Source organism: Oncorhynchus nerka, linkage group LG1 (genome assembly GCF_034236695.1).
Source record: "Oncorhynchus nerka isolate Pitt River linkage group LG1, Oner_Uvic_2.0, whole genome shotgun sequence".
In the NCBI taxonomy this organism is placed as follows: Eukaryota; Metazoa; Chordata; class Actinopteri; order Salmoniformes; family Salmonidae; genus Oncorhynchus; species Oncorhynchus nerka.
Window position 1 is genome coordinate 19,617,712 of NC_088396.1, and position 19,999 is coordinate 19,637,710.

Sequence of the window (19,999 nt, forward strand, 5' to 3'; positions counted from 1 at the left end):
AAAGACCTGAGAAAAATCAAACCAGGAAGTGGGAAATCTGAGGTTTGTAGTTTTCAACTCTTGGCCTATCGAATAGACAGTGGGATATTGGTCATATTGCACTTCCTACGGCTTCCACTAGATGTCAACAGTCTTTAGAACCTTGTTTGATGCTTCTACTGTGTGGTGGGGGCGAATGAGAGGGGAATGAGTCAGAGGTCTGGCAGAGAGGCATGAGCTGGTGACACTCGTTCACGTGAGAGCGAGCTCTGTTCCATTGCATTTATACAGACAAAGGAATTCTCCAGTTGGAACATTATTGAAGATGTATGTTAAAAACATCCTAAATATTGATTCTATACTTTGTTTGACATGTTTCTACGACCTGTAATATAACTTTTTGGACTTTTCATCCGTACTTTCCGCTGGACTTGCACGTGCATCGTGAGTTTGGATTTGTTTACCAAACGCACTAACAAAAGAAGGTATTTGGACATGAATTATTAACTTTATCGAACAAATCAAACATTTATTGTGGAAATGGGATTCCTGAGAGTGCATTTTGATGAAGATCATCAAAGGTAAGTGAATATTTATAATGCTATTTCTGACTTCTGTTGACTACACAACATGGCGGATATCTGTTTGGCTTGTTTTGGTCTCTGAGCGCTGTACTCAGATTATTGCATGGTTTGCTTTTTCGGTAAAGCTTTTTTGAAATCTGACACAGAGGTTGCATTAAGGAGAAGTTTATCTAAAGTTCCATGCATAACACTTGTATTTTCATCAACATTTATGATGAGTATTTCTGTAAATTGATGTGGCTCTCTGCAAAATCACTGGATGTTTTTGGAACTACTGAACATAACACACCAATGTATACTGAGATTTTTTTATATAAATATGAATTTTATCGAACAAAACGTACATGTATTGTGTAACATGAAGTCCTATGAGTGTCATCTGATGAAGATCATCAAAGGTTAGTGATTCATTTATCAATATTTCTGCTTTTTGTTACTCCTCTCTTTGGCTGGAAAAAATGGCTGTTTTTTTCTGTGAATAGGTACTCACCTAACAAAATCGTTTGTGGTGTTTTCGCCTTAAAGCCTTTTTGAAATCGGACACTGTGGTGGGATTAACAAGAAGTGTATCTTTAAAATGGTGTGAAATACTTGTGTTTGAGGAATTGTAATTATGAGATTTCTGTTGTTTGAATTTGGCGCCCTGCACTTTCACTGGATGTTGTCATATCTATCCCGTTAGCGGGATCTCAGCCTTAAATCAACACTGAAAGAGTGGGACGATATACACATTGGTACCAGTGTTAAATTATATCAACACTGAGAGTGTTAAGTCAACGCTGAAAGAGTGGGATCATACACTGAGTGGACAAAACATTAGGAACACCTGCTCTTTCCATGACATAGACTAACCAGGTGATCCAGGTGAAAGCTATGATCCCTTATTGGTGTCACCTGTTAAATCCACTTCAATCAGTGTAGATGAAAGGGGGAGACAGGTTAAAGAAGGGTATTTAAGCCTTGAGACAAATAAGTGCACTCAGGCTATCTGGAAGGCCAAAGTTAGTTACTTTAAGGAGCAGTTCTCTCTCTGTGGGTCCAATCCCAAGAAGTTCTGGAGAATAAACCCTCCTCACAGCTGTCCATGTCCCTTAAAGTTGATGTGGTTGTTACTGACAAGAAGCACATGGCTGAGCTTTTTAATCACCACTTCATTGTCAGGATTCCTATTTGACTCAGCCATGCCTCCTTACCATCCAAAATTTCCCCATCTTCCAACCCTTTTAATGTGACTAGCCCTGATGCTCCTCCCTCTTTTTCCCCTGCCACTCTGCAAAGTTTATCCCTGCAGGCAGTCACTGAGTCCAAGGTACTAAAGGAGCTCCTTAAACTTGACCCCAGAAAACCATCTGGTTCAGGTGGTTTAGACCCTTTCTTTTTTAAGGTTGATGCCTCTATAATCGCCAAAGCCTATCTCTGACCTTTTTAACCTGTCTCTCCTCTCTGGGGAGGTTCCCATTGCTTCGAAGGGTGCCAAGGTTCGTACTTTATTTAAAGGGGGAGATCAAGTTGATCCTGACTGTTATAGGCCTATTTCTATTGTGCCTTGTTTATCAAAAGTGTTGGAATAATTTGTCAATAATCAACTAACTGGCTTTCTTGATGTCTATAGTATTCTCTCTGATATGCAATCTGGTTTCCGCTCAGGTTATGGAGGTGTCACTGCAACCTTAAAGGTCCTCAATAAGGTCACCATTGCCCTTGACTCTAAGCACTTTTGTGCTGCTATTTTTATTGACTTGACCAAAGCTTTTGATACGGTAGACCATTCCATTCTTGTGGGCTGGCTAAGGAGTATTGGTGTCTCTGAGCGGTCTTTGGCCTGGTTTGCTAACTACCTCTCTCAAAGAGCGCAGTGTATAATGTCCAAAAATCTGCTGTCTCAGTCACTGCCTGTCAACAAGGGAGTACCCCAAGGCTCAATCATAGGCCCCAAGCTCTTCTCAATTTACATCAACAACATAGCTCAGGCAGTAGGAAGCTCTCTCATCCATTTATATGCAGATGATACAGTGTTATACTCAGCTGGACTCTCCCCGGATGTTGTGTTAAATGCTCTACAACAAAGCTTTCTTAGTATCCAACAAGCTTTCTCTACCCTTAACTTTGTTCGGAACACCTCCAAAACAAATGTAATTTGGTTTGGCAAGAAGAATGCCCCTCTCCCCACAGGTGTTATTACTACCTTTGAGGGTTTAGAGCTTGAGATAGTCCCCGCATACAAGTACTTGGGAGTATGGCTGTCCTTCTCTCAACACATATCAAAGCTGCAGTTAAATCTAGACCTTGTTTCCTCTATCGTAATTGGTCCTCCTTTTACCACAGCTGCCAAACTAACCATGATTCAGATGACCATCCTACCCATGCTGGATTACAGAGACATAATTTATAGATCGGCAAGTAAGGGTGCTCTCGAGCGGCTAGATGTTCTTTACCATTCGGCCATCAGATTTGCCACCAATGCTCCTTATAGGACACATCATTGCACTCTATACTCTTCTGTAAACTGGTCATCTCTGTATACCCGTTGCAAGACCCACTGGTTGATGCTTATTTATAAAACATTTTAGGCCTCACTCCCCCCTGTCTGAGATATCTACTGCAGCCCTCATCCTCCACATACAACACCATTCTGCCAGTTACATTGTGGTAAAGGTCCCCAAAGCACACACATTCTGGGTCGCTTGTCTTTTCAGTTCGCTGCAGTTAGCGACTGGAAAGAGCTGCAACAAACACTCAAACTAGACAGTTTTATCTCAATCTCTTCATTAAAATACCTAGGTGTCTGGCTAGACTAAAAACTCTCCTTCCAGACTCACATTAAGCATCTCCAATCCAAAATTATATCTAGAATCGGCTTCCTATTTCACAACAAAGCATCCTTCACTCATGCTGCCAAACATACCCTCGTAAAACTGACCATCCTACCGATCCTCGACTTCGGCGATGTCATCTACAAAATAGCTTCCAACAATCTACTCAACAAATTGGATGCAGTCTATCACAGTGCCATCCGTTTTGTCACCAAAGCCTCATATACTACCCACCACTGCGACCAGTACACTCTCGATGGCTGGCCCTCGCTTCATACTCGTCTGCAAACCCACTGGCTCCAGGTCAAGTCTTTGCTAGGTAAAGCCCCGCCTTTTCTCATCTCACTGGTCACCATAGCACCACCCGTAGCACGTGCTCCAGCAGGTATATCTCACTGGTCACCCCCAAAGCCAATTTCTACTTGGCCGCCTTTCCTTCCAGTTCTCTGCTGCCAATGACTGGAACGCACTGCAAAAGTCACTGAAGCTGGAGACTCCTATCTCCCTCACTAGCTTTAAGCACCAACTGTCAGAGCATCTCACAGAACACTGCACCTGTACATAGCCCATCTGTAAATAGCCCATCTGTAAATAGCCCATCCAACTACCTCATCCCCATGCACTATTTATTTATTTATCTTGCTCCTTTGCACCCCAGTATCTCTAATTGCACATTCATCTTCTGCACATCTATCACTACATCTATCGCTGTAATCGCAGCAAAAGGTGGCGCTAAAAAGTATTAACTTAAGGGGGCTGAATAATTTTGCACACCCAATTTTTCAGTTTTTGATTTGTTAAAAAAGTTTGAAATATCCAATAAATGTCGTTCCACTTCATGATTGTGTCCCACTTGTTGTTGATTCTTCACAAAAACATACAGTTTAATATCTTTATGTTTGAAGCCTGAAATCTGGCAAAAGGTCGCAAAGTTCAAGGGGGCCGAATACTTTCGCAAGGCACTGTATGTGCCCTCTGTTCACCATTGTCTTGTCGGTTATTGTTTCCATATCCGTAGGCCTGTGAGTACCTGTGCTTTGTTATTTCGACTTCCGGGCTGCGTGTATTGTGCACTTGTTATTACAGTTTCGCCCCGTGTAGTGTATTGTGGTTCTCGTCCCATGTATTTATTACCTCGCTCTTTTGTTTGGGTTTTCTTGTCTAGTTAAATAAAAAAATATTTAAAAACATGGGTTACATCCATGTGTTTTTGCATACGTGTTTGTTTGGGCTTCGTCCCCGTGCCTTGTCATGGGATGTTGTATATTTTGGGTGGAGTATTAAACCCCCGTATTACAAATTCCTGCGCCTATCTGCAATTATTTATACAACGTGATACTATGTTGTTGTCTTAGATCTCTCTTTATGTAGTGCTGTGTTGTCTCTGTTGTCGTGATGTGTGTTTTGTCCTATATTTTTATTGAATTCATTTGTATTTTTAATCCCATCCCCCGTCCCCACAGGAGGCCTTTTGTTTTTTGGTAGGCTGTCATTAACTGACTGACCTAGTTATATAAAAATAAATACAGAAATGGTTTGTCGAGATCGATGTGGAATAATTTGACCGGCCTGCACAGAGCACTGACCTCATCCCAATTGAACACCTTTGGGATGAATTGGAATGCCAACTGCGAGCCAGGCCTAATCGCTCAACATCAGTGCCCGACCTCACTAATACTCTTGTGGCTGAATGGAACCAAGTCCCCGCAGCAATGTTCCAACATCTAGTGGAAAGCCTTCCCAGAAGAGTGGAGGTTGTTACAGCAGCAAAGGAGGGACCAACTCCATATTAATGCCCATGATATTGGAATGAGATGTTTGACAAGGAGGTGTCCACATACTTTTGATCATGTAGTGTATGTAGGCTAAGAAACAAGGTTCATGAAATCGATAACTTGCAAGTATCAGATAACATTCATATACTGACTATCTTTGATGATCCAGTGGTAGTGAAACATGGCTTCAACTTCATCAGAAGAAACAGGAATGTCAATGGAGGAGGTGTTGCCGTTTTATGTTCAGGGTCATATTCCTGTAAAGCATAGAGCGGGTTGTCACGCCCTGACCTTAGAGAGCTTTGTATGTCTCTATTTTGGTTTGGTCATGTTTTCTATTTCTTTGTTTTGGCCGGGTATGGTTCTCAATCAGGGACAGCTGACTATCGTCGTCTCTGATTAGGAACCATACTTAGGTAGCTTTTTCCCACCTATGTTTTGTGGGTAGTTGTTTTCTGTTTAGTGTTTTCTGCACCTGACAGGACTGTTTCGGTTTCGTTTATTCTCTTTGTTATTTTGTTATAGTGTTCAGTTTCAATACAAAGCATGAACACTTACCACGCTGCGCTATGGTCTGATTCCTCTTCTTCAGACGGCGACACCCGTTACAGAACTACCCATCACAAGCGGACCAAGCAGCATGGTATGGAGGAGCAGAGGGTTCAGGACTCCTGGACATGGGAGGAAATATTGGACGGAAAGGGACCCTGGAGAGAGGCTGGGGAATATCGCCGCACGAAAAAGGAACTGGAGGCAGCTAAAGCTGAGAGGTGGCGATATGAGGCGAGTCAGCGAAGCAGGCACGAGAGGCAGCTCCCCCCCCAAAAAAAATTGGGCACACGGGGAGATTGGCGGAGTCAGGCTATAGACCTGAGCCAACTCCCTGTGCTTACCGGAAGCATTGTGGTACTGGTCAGGCACCGTATTATGCGATAAAGCGCACAGTGTCTCTAGGGCGCGCTCATAGCCCGGTGCGCTATATGCCAGCCCCCCGCAAATGCCATGCGAGAGTGGGCATCCAGCCAGGGAGGATTGTGGCAGCTCAGCTGTCTCCGGTGCGTCATTTTGGCCCAGGGTATCCTGCGCCGGCTCTGCGCACTGTGTCTCTGGTGCGCTGGGACTGTTCAGTTTGTCCTATGCCTGCGCTCCGCCCGTGCCGGGCTAAAGTGGGCATTGAGCCAAGTGGAGAGGTGCGAGTGGTAAGCACCAGATCTCCAGTGCTCCCCCACAGCCGGTTCGACCTGTGCCTGCACTCTGGAGGGGCCGGGCTAAAGTGGGCATTCAGCCTGGAGGAGTGGTGCCAAGGCTGTGCCCCAGAGCTCCAGTGCTCCCCCACAGCCTGGTTCACCCTGTGCCTCCTCTACGCACCAGGCCTCCTCTAGGTCTCCCCAGCCTGGTGGGCCCTGTGGCAGCCCCACGCATCAGGCTGTCTCTGTGTCTCCTACCTCCAGAGTCGCCCTCCAGTCCGGAGCCTCCAGCGACGCCCTCCAGTCCGGAGCCTTCCGAGTCGCCCTCCAGTCCGGAGCCTTCCGAGTCGCCATCCAGGCCGGAGCCTCCAGCGACGCCCTCCAGTCCGGAGCCTCCAACAAGGGTGCCCAGTCCGGGGCCCGAAACAAGGGTACCCAGTCCGGGGCCCGCTACGAGGGTCCCCAGTCCGGGGTCGGCAGCGAGGGTCCCCGCTCTAGGGGCACCACCTAGTGGGCCAAGCCAGAGGTGGAGTGGGGTCTACGTCCCGCACCAGAGCCACCACCGCAGAGAAATGCCCATCCAGACCCTCCCCTATAGGTTCAGGTTTTGAGTCCGCACCTTTGGGGGGGCAGCGCTCGGGCACGCCACCGAAGCTCCGTCCCTGCGCTTTCTTTTCTAAGAAGCTGGGTCCGGCGGAGCGGAACTATGATGTTTGTTGTTAGCCCAGCTAGCATGGACACTGACAGTTGTGAATCTGATGCAGCCGAGGAGCTACTGCCCCCTTACCCAGGAAAGCACCGAACAACAGACAGGGATCTCAGACCATTGATGAGCTGCAAATACGATGAGAACTACATTGATGTGGGGTTGACTTATATTGGGAGTAGTGACTTTCCTCAGCACAGTGTGTTAGATGTGCAAAAGTACTATCTCACAACTCAATGAAAACAAAACATGCCAATTTGAAAAATAAGCAACTGGAGTTTTTTGAGCGAGAATTAAGATGACTTTCGAGTAGTAAGACATGTATAAAAGAAACAGATACCATATGAATATATAATATGAACGAGCTAGAAGGGTCTTATATGGTGAGCTACCGAGTGGCTAGAACAGGCAAGCCCCATTCTATTGTGGAGGACTTAATTCTTCCTGTTTCCGCGGATATGGGTGGGACAATGCTGGGGGAAACTATACAGACAATGCCATCATCAAACAACACTGTTTCATGACACATCAGTGACATGGCAGGAGATGTTTTGAAACAATTACTGCTTCGCATACAAGCCAGTGAATTCTATGCGTTACAGCTGGATGAGTCAACAGACGTGGCGGGCCTGGCATAGCTCCTGGTATATGTCCGTTACATTTATGGGGGGTCAATTAAGGAAGACATCCTCTTCTGCAAACTACTGGAAACCAGCACAACAGGAGAGGTTATTTTTAATGTGCTGGACAACGTTGTGACATCAAATGGACTTGGTGGTCAAGATGTGCTGGTATCTGTACTGATGGTGCAAAAGTAATGACAGGGAGACATAGTGGACTGGTAACTTGTGTGTAAGCAGTTGCTCCCGACGCCACTTGGGTACCCTGCAGCATCCACCGAGAGGCTCTTCCTGCCAAGAGAATGCCTGACAGCTTGAAATACATTTTGGACACTACAGTGAAAATGGTTAAGTTTGTTAAAGCAAGGCCCCTGAACTTTCGTGTATTTTTGGGACTCCGCTATGATATAGGCAGCGTACAACATACAGAAGTGCACTGGTTATCAAGGGGAAAGTATTGACATGTTTTTTTTATTTTTAGAGACAAGCTTAAAGTTTTCTTTATTGATCAAAATTGTCACTTGTCTGACCGCTTGCATGATGACGAATTTCTTACACGACTGGCCTATCTGGGTGGTGTTTTTTCTCACCAGAATGATCTGAATCTAGGTTTGTAGGGACTCTCCGCAACTATATTCAATGTGCGGGACAAAATTGAGGCTATGATTAAGAAGTTGGAGCTCTTCTCTGTCTGCATTAACAAGGACAACACACAGGTCTTTCCATCATTGTATGATTTTTTGTGTGCAAATTAACTCAAGCTTACGGACAATGTCAAATGTGATATAGTGAACCAGCTGAGGGAGTTGGGTGCACAATTACACAGGTACTTTCCCAAAATGGATGACACAAACAACTGGATTCGTTATACCTTTCATGCCCTGCCTCCAGTCCACTTACCGACATCTGAACAAGAGAGCCTCATCAAAATTGCAACAAGCGGTTCTGTGAAAACTTAATTTAGTCAGAACCCACTGCCAGATTTCTGGATTGGGCTGTGCTCAGAGTATCCTGCCTTGGCAAATCGAGCTGTTAAGACACTGATGCCCTTTGCAACCACGTACCTCTATTTGAGTGGATTCTCGGCCCTCACTAGCATGAAAACTAAATACAGGTACAGACTGTGTGTGAAAAAGGATTTAAGACTGAGATTCTTTACAATTCAACCCAACATTGCAGAGTTATGTGCATCGTTTCAAGCACACCCTTCTCATTAACCTGTGGTGAGTTATTCACCATTTTCAATTAACAAATAAGGTTTTATATGTAATATGGTTAAATAAAGAGCAAAATGATTGATTATTATTATATTATTATTTGTGGCCTGGTCCTATAAGAGCTCTTTCTCACTTCCCACGAGCCGGGTTGTGACAAAAACTCACACTCATTCTTATGTTTAATAAATGTATCGTAAAGTGTGTGTGTGGCAGGCTTACAATGATGGCAAAAAACAACATTTGAGAGTGTGCTGATCCTGGTGCTAGAGGGAGTACGCAGCTGTAGGTTGAATGTTTGAAGGGGTACGGGACTATAAAAAGTTTGGTTTAGACTGTTTAGTGGCAAAAATAAGGGGATAAATACATGTACAAAAATAATAATAATGATTCCCGATCTTTCTTATATCTCTCAGATATAGGCTAGACACTTCAGAACAAACTTCCTTTAGATTTTTTTTGGGGGGGACTATCTGTTGTTACATGTAGTGAATCTGTTATTCGGTGCGTTTGTATGGGCTAATAGCAGTAAGGCCAAATAAATGTTTTCTTAAAACAATTACGTATAATTTAGTAGGACTCCCCCCTCTGCCGGCTAAAATAGGGCTTAGACTCTTATGCGTTAATGGACTCAATGGTATAGAAGAGAGCGAATGGTATAGATCAGAACCCTCACAAAACAAATCAATGACCAATTGGCTGATAATATGTATTCTTAAGTGTGGGACCTTTTGAAGTAAACCAAACAGAGATGGTAACCCTGAACCTAGTAAGAGAAGCTGCTGTACTCCTAATTACAATCCACCTCACACATTTCTGAACCACATCTCTTGGCGGAGGATGGTTTTGTCAATGTAGTTTCCTTGATATTTCCACCTGCTTTATCAAGGCAGTTGGATCAACGTGGCCAGACTCAGCTTCGTTGTCGATCATCATTAGTATAGCCCACTTCAAACCTGCAGTGAGAGACCTCCACAAATATCAGTATACAGCAGATTGTCTTTGGCTTTGACATTGAGACAAAGGGAACCACATGCAGTAAAACTGCTTACCTCAAGGGCTTGTTGTGGCTTTGGTTCTCTCACAAGCATCCCCCTGCTGCTTTGTGATAACAGTTCAGTTTGAGGAGCTGTCAAAGTCATATAGAAGAAACTGAGGAAAGATGGGATCTATGGTGAGGGATAGAATGGCTGTTAAAGCACTGTTCATGACCTCAAGTATTACAGTGTTTTACATTCTCCTCGGCCAATAAAAAACAGGTTACATGTCACATATTTCTTATAAAAGTTAAATGTGACCACATTATGTAGGGATCACATTACTCTATGGAGAATGTCTCAAAATGGTCACCACTAATTACAGCATGGAACATAACAGTCATACAATTGAGACAATGCTATGAGACTTCCCCAACTGAAAACGTGAATCACTTAGTATACAGAGACTATTATGAGCCATGTAGCATTGTCTTCACACCATCCATGGACAGTGAGGACTTGGGGTAAAAATGTAGCGATCAGTTCAGAATTATACCAATCTGTGATCTAACTACATGTAGACTCCAACCAGACTGAGGAAAGCCTTTGAATGCTCATTAATCTTACCCTCTTAATAATGCATTAATAAGCAAATGTATAGCTCCTTATGAAGTATGCATAATGCATTATAATGCACAGCATGTGTGAATAGCTGCACATAAGTACATTGTTTTCTTTCAATACTCGGCAGACTGGGCGCAGTTTTGATACCCTGTAAGACCCTGTTCCTTTATCATTGATCAAAATCAATGACTCTTCTCAAATGGCTAATTGGTCTAATTGGGAGTCTTTAAAAAAAGTAGACATGTACAGATGTAGGACCTTCATTTTATCACTATTTTGTTGTTGAGAATTTTCCTGCACATGAGGAAATTAAAACTTGTAGTGTATTTCAAAGGCTTCTAAAGCTTGTCATTTCCACTTTGAAATTTCAGACTTGATTTGTCCTAAATAAAAATGTACCAACCCCTACAAAAATGTCCCTTAAATGTAATCCACATTATAATTCACATGTCCTCTTGCTGCAGGATTGTTTTCCTGCTGTAGCAAACTGGCTCAAATTAAGTGACTACCTCTGTATTTATCGTTGCATTTCAATGTCAGGGCATGCTCTTGCCGATGTGCAAAATTAGTAATGAACATTCAATTGTATAGCTTTTGGCAAGGTGAAATTAAGTGTGGATGGGTATTGTGTGCAGTGAATAGGAGAATTTGCGTTGGAAAATATATATTTATATCACTGAACAAAAATATAAACCCAACAAGCGAAATGTTCACATTTGTTTACATCCATGTAAAGTGAGCATTTCTCCTTTACCAATATAATCCATCCACCTGACGGGTGTGGCATATCAAGTCACTGACGAAACAGCATGATCATTACACTGGTGCACCTTGTGCTGGGGGACAATAAAATGCCACTTTAAAATTTTCCGTTTTGTCACACAACACAATGCCACAGATGTCTCAAGTTTTGAGGGAGCATGCAATTGGCATGATGACTGTAGAAATGACCACCAGATCTGTTGCCAGAGAATTTAACGTTAATTTCTGTACCATAAGCAGCCTCCAAAATCATTTAAGAGAATTAGGCAGTACATCTCTCGTGGAAATTACCACCAGGGACACCTGAAATCAATATTAAATGAATCATTATTTATTATCAGCAAGCTGTAGAGGTTCAAACAAACTTAATGCACCATAGTACATGTCGGTCGGGAGCTCCGCCGGGGCAGTCTCGTTAGTTCTCTTATATACTGCTTACATAGACGTGTTATGTTTTCATGATTCAGCTTATTCATTATTCATAATTAATTCATCATTAACGTTTGGTTCATGCACATGACCGACCAATACCTCACAAGGCTTCTTCTCTCCAAGCTGAGACCTTGAAATTGAGACACCGCTTTCAGTTATCAAAACAATGTTCTGGGCATACTGCCAAATTGCTTATACTGATAGTGAGGATTCCTCCCAAGTACAATCAATCAGTCACTTGCATGAACGGGGTCGAATTGGTTATTAGAAAAGTACAAACATTTTCCTTCACACATCCAACAGACCTAACAACCATGTGTAACCACCCCAGCCTGTCTGTAATTTAGCCCTTTTGGAGAAAAACTCATTCTGATTGTCTGGGCCTCGCTCTCCAGTGGGTGGGCCTGGCTGCCAAGTGGGTGGGCTTATCCCCTCCCAGGCCCATCCATGGCTGCACTCTTGCCCAGTCATGTGAAATCTATAAATTAGGGACTAATGAATGTCTTTCAAGTCACTGATTTCCTTATATGAACTGTAACTCAGTAAAATATTTGAAATTGTTCCGTGTTTATATTTTAGTTGAGTAATATCTGTATAAAGTTACACTCATAGAAAAGGTGCTAAATAGCTAGGGTTCTTCGGTTTGTCCCCATTGGGGAACCATTTTTGGTGCAAAGGGTTCTACCTAGAACCCTCTATGTAGGGTTCTTCATAAAACCCTTTGTATATGGTTCTACCTAGAACTTTCTATGAAGGGTTCTACCGAAAACGATTTTATCTTTGGAGGATTCTTCCTATAACTGTCTGAAAGATTTCACCAGCCTTATTAGTCTTATTAGTCTTATATAGCCTTATTAATAATTCCATATACAGTATCATACAGTAAGACCTTTCTTTGAAGGCCTAGTTAAACCCTAACACAGTGGTGTTAGGAAATGCCTGGTTTACCAGCCACATCAGACCAGTCACATTATGCTGGCATTCAAAGTGATGCGTAATCCCTATTGGAATCCAGGAAGAGTCAACATATCCAACAAGTGGAATTTGTAATCACCTGCAACCTGCATTCAGAATGACTGCCGGGATAGGGAAGTTTGACTACTAAGACTACCTCAACCATCTAAACTGAAATAACCATCGAAGTAAAGAGTGCAATAAATCCAACTACTAACAGATTTAATTAGTTTAGATCAATTACTTGCATCACAGTAGCCAGTAGATTGTAGATTTACAGGACTTTACAGTGCATTACTGGAAGCACAGTGGTTAGTAAACTGTTGCAAATTTACAGTGCAGGTAGCTAATGCCAACGACATGCAGTATTTTTGTTAAATGTATTTGATATATGTATTTCAATACATTCAATACCTATTTTGTAATTTTTTATTTCACTGGCCTGAACTACAATTAATTCTTGCGAAGCGCTCTTCTTTGTCTACACCCATTTCAGCATAATTCACACCCACATAATTAAGCTTTAGCCCCACCCATCTAGTTTCGCTCTCTGAGCTCTGGACAATGATTTTTTGTTTACCTCTGGATAACATGAAAACAGCCTAACCAGCTCTGCTGGCCACAATTTCATTACGCTTTTTTTGCCAACGTTTACTGACCCTGACCATAGTCAAAGGGTGTTGTACACTTTAGCTTAATTAAGACATGTAGCTAGCTAGCTAGGTAAACAATGAACCTAGCTAGGTAGACAACATGTAAGACCACACATCACGTAACATTAGCTAAAGAGCCAGCTAACGAGCCAACAACCGAGCATGGCTCTTCACTGTTGACATTGAGACTGATGTTTTGCGGGTACTATTTAATTAAGCTGCCAGTTGAGGACTTGTGACTCGTCAGTTTCTTAAACTAGACACTCTAATGTACTTGTCCTCTGCCTCAGTTGTGCATCGGAGCTTCCCACTCTTTCTATTCTGGTTAGGGCCAGTTTGCGCTGTTCTGTGAAGGGAGTAGTACACAGCATTGTACGAGATCTTCAGTTTTTGGGAAATTTGTTGCATGGAATAGCCTTCATTTCTCAGAACAAGAACAGGCTGACGAGTTTCAAATGAAAGTGCTTTGTTTCTGGCCATTTTGAGCCTGTAATCGAACCCACAAATGCTGATGCTCCAGATACTCAACTAGTCTAAAGAAGGACAGTTTTATTGCTTCTTTAATCATAACAATAGTTTCCAGCTGTGCTAACATAATTGCGAAAGGGTTTTCTAATGATCAATTAGCCTTTTAAAATGATAAACTTGGATTGGAAAACACAACGTGCCATTGGAACACAGTACTGATGGTTGCTGATAATGGGCATCTGTACGCCTATGTAGATATTCCATAAAAAATCACCCGTTTCCAGCTACAATAGTCATTTACAACATTAACAATGTCTACACTGTATTTCTGATCAATGTTATGTTATTTTAATGGACAAAAAAAAATTGCTTTTCTTTCAAAAACAAGGACATTTCTAAGTGACCCCAAACTTTTGAACAGTAGTTCATATATATTTTACACATATTTAACCACTTAAAAATTAACATTTGCAAAGCACACTGCTGGGTATTATTCTAATGACCTCCACCCCCAAACAAGGCCAAATTTGATCAAAATATAAATAGTTTGAGGGCGGAGCTTATTAGAATAATACTCAGCAGTGTGCTTTGCAAATGTCATTTTTAACATTTACATTTCGGTCATTTAGCAGACGTGACTTACAGTCAGAGCAGTTATATAAGGTTCATTAAAAAAACACATATGATAAAGGAATTTATATGTTTAAATCAATGACTAAAGTATTCCACCCTGAAACTGTATAACTGTGTGAAATGTATTAGAATTATAAGGCTATAATAATGTGTTAGAGTCATAATTCAACAATGTGTGTGACTAGGCCATTGTGTTACTATTTTGCAATATGAGCTGGGTAGACATTCAAGGACAACTGAACTGTAGACTTGTGATAATGATGAAACACGTTGCAGAAGGGTGATAAACAATATATGTGAACATGGGAAAAATACAGCCCACCTAAAGAGTGGTGGAGTTTCTACCGATGTGAGTTCATGTGTGTGTGTGTGAGGTATAAAAGGCTATGTGCATTGTATGATTTTCAGAGTACTCTCTGAATAAAGTATTGATATTTTGCAGACTGAGTCTTTGTCTACTTCTTTGAAATTGGAGATTTACAACCTTCAGGAAATAGACACAGCTTTGAGTAGTTAAGTTCAACAACTGAGATCGCAAAATTCTCGTGACAACATATCACAGTCATAGCAAGTAAAACGTTTCTGTAACTGGAAATGTAGTTGTAGTTAAGGATACATTGGTCTTCACCATATGATGTGTTTGTGCCGGGCATGAAGCGAGACAGTGGATGGTGGTTGGAAGAGTGCGCTTGTTTGAAATGGAAAAGCGTCAAGGTAGCTTTTGATAAAGAAGAACATCAAGATGAAGCAGCTGCTTTATTAAGTGGGATGCACTGTTGAGGGTTACATCCTGAGGGGCTCGTGTGATTGTACAGAGATTAACAGCCAGGTTAAATGGCGTCCCTTGAGAAGCGCAAGAACAAGATGTATGTCAGGAGAAGTGCAGTACTTCCATAAGGAAAATACTTGGAATACGGACGAGGAATGGAGGGGGAAAAAGAGGCAGAGGAGGGCTAAGAGAGAGAGGGAGGAAGAGGGTGAGCTCTAGTCGGTAAAACATTTTGGGGAAAAGGGAGATGGTTTGTTAAAGAAGAATGGTAGAAAGTGTAAGCAGAGTGAGCTGAAGACAGGAGGAGAAATGGAAGTGAATGAGGTCAAAGTATCGGAGGTGGTAGGTGTGGTGAAGTTCTCGGAACCAGATGCTTGTACCGACGGTCAGGATAAAAATGAGTTTGTGACAGTAGGAGTGAAGTTTTTGGAAAAAGTTGACCCTTGCCTTTTGGCTGATCCATTTCAGTGTGGGTGAAAACAGAGTTGGGTGCTGAGGAATTGGTGAGGGTAACCAGAAGTGGTCTTGCGATAATTGTTTGTGTTTCTGCTGGTCAGAGGGAGAAGACGTTCCACGTTAAACGAATGGGGGCAATAAATGTGAATTGTTTTGCTTTCTCTCAAGAAAAGGGTGCCAATTGAAAGGAGTGATTACTGGGGTAGCAGTAAATGTCAAAGTTGACCAACTGAAGGGGAAGATTCCCGGTGTTTGTGATGCTCGTCGTTTGGTGCGATGCAGACAGGGTGGCGTAAGTCATTGTCTGTTCTTTTTAGTTTTGATCTTGAGTCTTCGTCCGACAAAGTGACATGAGACAAAGGAATGAGACAAAGGAATGTGTAGCATTGGGGAAAGCAGTGGTATGTGTTAATTGTAGGGGTGTCCATGGGGCTGGGGATCAGAAATGTCTCATGCGAGAGAGGCAGGTTGAGGTTTCCTGGTTAGAGTAGTGCAGAAGTTGTCATTTGCTGAGTCAGTGAAGAAAGTAGAGGAAGATGGGTCAAGGGGAGGGATCCTAAGAGGAGTGGTGTGAGTAGTAGATCTGTCCCAGTACAGAGGGATAGGCCAACAAGTGATATATATCTCAATAAGATTGGATTTTCTGCATTTATAGCAATGGTTATCAACTGTACTGCAGGGATGCAACGTAAATTGATGAAAATGAAGGTTATAGTGGCAGCTGAAGAGAGGTATTTGGGTGTGCGAGACTTGACATCAGAAGAGTTACAGGGTGTGTTAAGTGGTGGTGTCCCATCCTTTCAAGTTGTTGGCCTGAGGACTAAGTAGATTTAAATAGTCGAGTAGGGTGGGGTAAGTTCATTATTTTTCTTTCTTCTTTTTTGTGAGTGTAATGTTAGATGGTAGGGTATTTGTTTATTTATTTTTTCAAGCAAAGTATAAGGGAGTTGTACTCCAGTCTAGTAGGTTGCGGTAATGCAACATTTATTGGATGCCAACCGCCTTTAAACCTCATCAAAGACGAAGAAGAAGAATGTGTTTGTGACAAGTTACGTTTTGAATGCATTTTTGCCAATCTCTGACTAGTTCAAATTACTTTACTGTAATGTACACAGTAACTTGCCACCAGCTTCCTGTAAGTGACTGGAAAATGCATTACAATGACACAGTACAATATTGTAAAATTACCCTACTACACTGTCAGAATATAAATGCTACTGTAATAATTTTGGCTTTTTACTGTAATTACATGGGATTCATGCAAGCAGATTGGAAAGGGAAAGGGGGATACCTAGTCAGTTGTACAAATGAACAGAGGTGTGGACTCGAGTCACATGACTTGGACTCGAGTCAGACTCGAATCACAAATATGATGACTGGCAACTCGACTTTGACTTTAACACCAATGACTCATGACTTAACTTGGACTTGAGCCTTTTGACTCGACCTGACTTGATACCCTCCCCAAGCCCAAAAATGTAAAATTATGCTATTTAAAAAAGTGTGCTGCACATCAACTCTTCATTTAACGGATTACAGTTTGAATCGGACATCAAATTGTGCCAGCTGAGAAAAAGTTTTTTTTTTTAAATTTTACTAGGCAAGTCAGTTAAGAAGAAATTCTTATTTTCAATGACGGCCTAGGAACAGTGGGTTAACTGCCTGTTCAGGGGCAGAATGACAGATTTTGTACCTTGTCAGCTCGGGGGTTTGAACTTGCAACCTTGCGGTTACTAGTCCAATGCTCTAACCACTAGGCTACCCTGCCGCCCCGGCAGATGTACAGATGACACTGTATCAACAAGAAACGGATTACAACTTCCAAAACACGGGGGAAGAAAATTACAGACAGAGGCGCAACAATTTCCAACTTTGTTTGACTTTTGAAGCTGCACAAAGAACGGTAAGTCGTGGCTAATATAGCCGATAGCTATATAATTTATAACTTTGTTAGTGTAGCATGTAGGCTAAAGTGACATTAAATCAATGAGCAATGACACAGTCAGGCAGTGCGGGAACGTGATCATTGCACCCAAGATTGAGCTACAACTAGCTAGGCAGTTGGTAGCCTAAATCCTGCCTGATGTTACTGCTGTTCCTAAAACCATTGACATATGTTAGCCTACTGTAACCACACACAGAGAGTGTGTATGTGTGTGTTAATTTTGGGCGATTGTGTACAAGCCTACATCGCCCGATTGCGCCCCATTGATGTGAGTCTGGAAGGAGAGTTTACAGTCTAGCCAGACACCTAGGTATTTGTAGTTGTCCACATGTTCTAAGTCAGAACCGTCCAGAGTAGTGATGTAGGACGGGCGGTTAGGTGTAGGCAGCAATCGGTTGAAGAGCATGCATTTAGTTTTACTTGTATTTAAGAGCAATTGGAGGCCATGGAAGCAGAGTTGTATTGCATCGAAGCTCGTCTGGAGGGTTGTTAACACAGTGTCCAAAGAAGGGCTAGAAGTATACTGAATGGTGTCGTCTGCATAGAGGTGGATCAGAGACTCACCAGCAGCAAGAGCGACATCATTGATGTATACAGTGAAGAGAGTCGGTCCAAGAATTGAACCCTGTGGCACTCCCATAGAGACTGCCAGAGGCCCGGACAACAGGCCCTCCAATTTGACACACTGAACTCTATCAGAGAAGTAGTTGGTGAACCAGGCGAAGCAATCATTTGAGAAACCAAGGCTAACGAGTCTGCCGATGAGGATGTGGTGATTGACAGAGTCGAAAGCCTTGGCCAGGTCAATGAATATGGCTGCACAGTATTGTTTCTTATCGATGGCTGTTAAGATATCGTTTAGGACCTTGAGCGTGGCTGAGGTGCAACCATGACCAGCTCTGAAACCAGATTGCATAGCGGAGAAGGTGCGGTGGGATTCGAAATGGTCGGTAATCTGTTTGTTGACTTGGCTTTCGAAGACCTTAGAATGGCAGGGTAGGATAGATATAGGTTCATAATGTTATATAACATGTCATTCATCTTAAAAGGTGGATTAAGTAATATTTCAAACTCTATTGTAAGTAAGGAACTAAGTAAATTACAATTATGAGTGGAGCTTTAATGTGCAATGTGTAAATAACAAGGCAGTTCAATCCAGTTCTCAGGGCAGCTCTGCCTCAAGAGCAGAAATGTGATTGGCTGCATTTAGGCAAGTAATTCCAATTGGTTAAGGTTGGTTGAGTTTAATAAATGTGATTAGTTAAATTTAGAGTTAAGGGTTGGGGTGAGATTTGAACCAGCAAACCTGTGTATGGCAATCTGCATGCTAGCCTTTAATTTATTTCACCCTCACTGGGTGCACCTCATATGACAGCCTGCTGTTGGTCGACTATACTCCTGACCTGCACTCTACTTGCCTTGTGAGCAATCTGATCCTTCTAGACAGTTTTGTGGTAACATTTCAACTGGCATTTGTTTAGTTGCTGTCAACTCAAAGTGAAAGCTTATTGTAGCCACCTCTGGTCTGCTTTTTGTGATCTGTCAAATTAATCAAAGGGTTTGGCTTTCTAGTTTTAGTAGTACAGAACATGAATGAACCAAAAACTGGATATGTGACAACACTGGATAGCAACATATAATGTGATATGAAAAGGTCCACGATGCTGGGTTGATATGGATATGGCACTCACCTAAAAATGTGTTTGTATTATATTTTGTTTCAATCAGTCATTAGCCAGAAGTTTATTTTATTTTTTGCGTCAAATCCAGATTCAGCTCTGCCTTTATGTCTATCTTACTCTGGCCATGTGTCAAACTGAAAACATAGATTCAGCTCTGCCTTTATGTCTATCTTACTCTGGACAGGTGTCAAACTGAAAACATAGATTCAGCTCTGCCTTTATGTCTATCTTACTCTGGACAGGTGTCAAACTGAAAACATAGATTCAGCTCTGCCTTTATGTCTATCTTACTCTGGACAGGTGTCAAACTGAAAACATAGATTCAGCTCTGCCTTTATGTCTATCTTACTCTGGACAGGTGTCAAACTGAAAACATAGATTCAGCTCTGCCTTTATGTCTATCTTACTCTGGACAGGTGTCAAACTGAAAACATAGCAACCCAAATGCATCACAGCCGGGGAGCATTTCCCTTTATTTGAACAGCTGAAGATCCAACCCAAGGTACCGCAGCGATACACTTGCGTTGCAGAAGAGATGAGAGGTTTCCATGAGAAAGTCAGACTAAGCAAACAGGGCATGGTCTAGGGCTTTGACCTGCTGGAGTTATACCCGGTTCACCACTGTACAATATCTCTGACAGAGAGCTGTAGGCTGTTATGGTTTTATACTGTTATGGTTTTATATCAGCTGTCACTGATCACCTCTCTCAGGGCAAGGCTCTGTTAATTCTGTTGTTTTAAGTAGGCAAGGCGTATTCAGTGTCTT